The following is a 2,121-nucleotide window of genomic DNA, read 5'->3' on the forward strand; positions in this document are numbered from 1 at the left end:
ATATCTTGAGCCCAGGAGTCAGACGTTGCAGTGAGCTGTGATTGTACCACTGCACTCAAGCCTGGGTGATGGAGCTAGACCCTGTCTGAAAACAAACAAAAAAGATTCATCCATGAACACAGGTCTTTATTATTGCTGACTAGCATTCCATTGCATGAATGTACCATAGTTTATTTATCCATTCATCTGTCGAAGGACACTTTGGCTGTCTCCAGGTTTTGGCTGTTATGAATAAAGCTACAATCAACATTAGTGTAAGGTTTTAGTGTGAATGTAATTTTTTTTTTAATTCAGTCTCTGTAGAGATTGTCAAAAATTGCCAATGTCCACTATATTTCAAGTCATCATGATGGGGTACTGGGAAAAGTTTTCAATTAGCAATAATCGCGCCTTGGATAAACCTCACTGGCTACGATATTGCCCACTGCGCAAAGCTGATGTAAGGTTTTAATTCACTTGTATCAATACCTAGGACTGAGCTTGCTGTGTTGTACGGCAAGTCTTTGTTTAACTTTTTACGAAACTGCCAAACTGTCTTACCGAGTGGCTGGACCACTTTGCATTCCCATTAGCAACAAGAGTGATGTTGTCAGTTTATTTTTATTTTTTATTTTAGCTATTCTAGTAAGTATGTAGTGGTATCTTAATGTGGGTGTATTTATGGGTGTGTGTTTTCTTAATTTTAATTTTTTTTGAAAAGTTAAAAATTCCTTAATTTTTTATTCCTGGTACCACTACCACAATTTACAGGGTAATATACCTGATGTGATGAAAAGAAAAAGACAAAGCTACAACAGATAAAAGACCTCAGAAATGTACATCTAATTAATACTACATTGCATTAATCAATAGATGCACTTTTTTGCAAACTGTGGCTATTACAGTCCTGAACAAGAAGGGTTCTCTGTTTAAGCTGCAGTAACTTTTCTGACTATGGGTCATTGTTCCTTCTATGGCAGGTTATTACAGTTTCCTCTAATGCATTTGGGACGACTGTCTCAAAGTAACCTGCAGCTTTCCTGACAACTCCTTGCTCTCTCTTCTGCTAAGAACTGTAGCCCTTTTCTGCTGTTTTTAGAGCCTTCTGCTACCATATCCACCACTTCCACCACCAGATCCATAAGCACCAGCATATATGGACTACCTGAGCTTCTTCCACCAAAACTGCCCCCTTTCATGGGTCCATGATTTTTGGTTGCTGTTGTGCACTGTAATTTCCAAAATCATTATAGTTCGCCCCTATCATAGTTACCACCTCCAAAATTTCCTCCTTCATTGTAACCGTCATATGCTCCTCCACTACCACCATATCCACCACTTTGGTTCCCATATCCTGCTCCCCCGCCACCATAGCCCCCTCTACTAAAATAACCAGGACCGCCACCATAGTTGCCACCATCACCTCCTCCACAGCTACCTCTGCAGCCACCCCCCCACCACAGCCTCCTCTTCCACCAAAGTTTCCACCACGGCCAAAATGACCTCCACCACCTCCAAAGTTTCCTCCAAGACCCATAAAGTTGCCAGATCCACCTCCGAGACCTCTTTGCGATCCAGCAGACTGCGTCTCTTGTTTAGAAAGGGGCCTTTTTCACTTCACAATTATGCCCATTAATAGCGGGTATTTCTTTTTTTTTCGTTTTGTTTTCTTTCTTTTTTTTTTCCCTCTTATTTAGCTCTCTTTTTATTTTTTGGAAAACCTATTTGAGGGAATAGTGTGGTATTTTCGAACAACAATTTTATCAACAGCATCATGATCATCAAAAGTTACAAAAGCAAATCCTCTCTTTTTCCCACTCTGCCCGTCCTCCATAACTTTTATGGTTTCAATCTTGCCCTACTGTTCAAAGTAGTCTCTCAAATTACATTCTTTGGTATCTTCTTTAATAGCACCAACAGAAATGTTCTTCACTGTTAGATGGGCACCCAGCTTTACAGAATCCCCGCTAGTAACAGCTCTTCGGTTCCACAACAGGCCCAGCCACCCTGTGTGGTCGAGTGCACGTTGCTGCATTCACCTCTTCCACACAGGAGTAAGTCACAGAACCAAAGCCCCTAGCCAGGGGTCCTCAAACTTTTTAAACAGGGGGCCAGTTCACTGTCGCTCAGACCGTTGGAGGG

At 41.5% G+C, this 2,121-nt stretch overlaps 1 non-coding gene across 1 annotated transcript; it reads right to left on the minus strand.

Annotated features, from left to right (window-relative positions):
- Positions 1 to 294: 294 nt before the first annotated feature.
- Positions 295 to 436, minus strand: LOC142861424 (U4 spliceosomal RNA). Its single transcript, XR_012912659.1, has one exon. It is a non-coding gene; the product is annotated as a U4 spliceosomal RNA (small nuclear RNA).
- Positions 437 to 2,121: the final 1,685 nt, after the last annotated feature.

Source organism: Microcebus murinus, chromosome 16, assembly GCF_040939455.1.
Source record: "Microcebus murinus isolate Inina chromosome 16, M.murinus_Inina_mat1.0, whole genome shotgun sequence".
Classification (NCBI taxonomy): Eukaryota; Metazoa; Chordata; class Mammalia; order Primates; family Cheirogaleidae; genus Microcebus; species Microcebus murinus.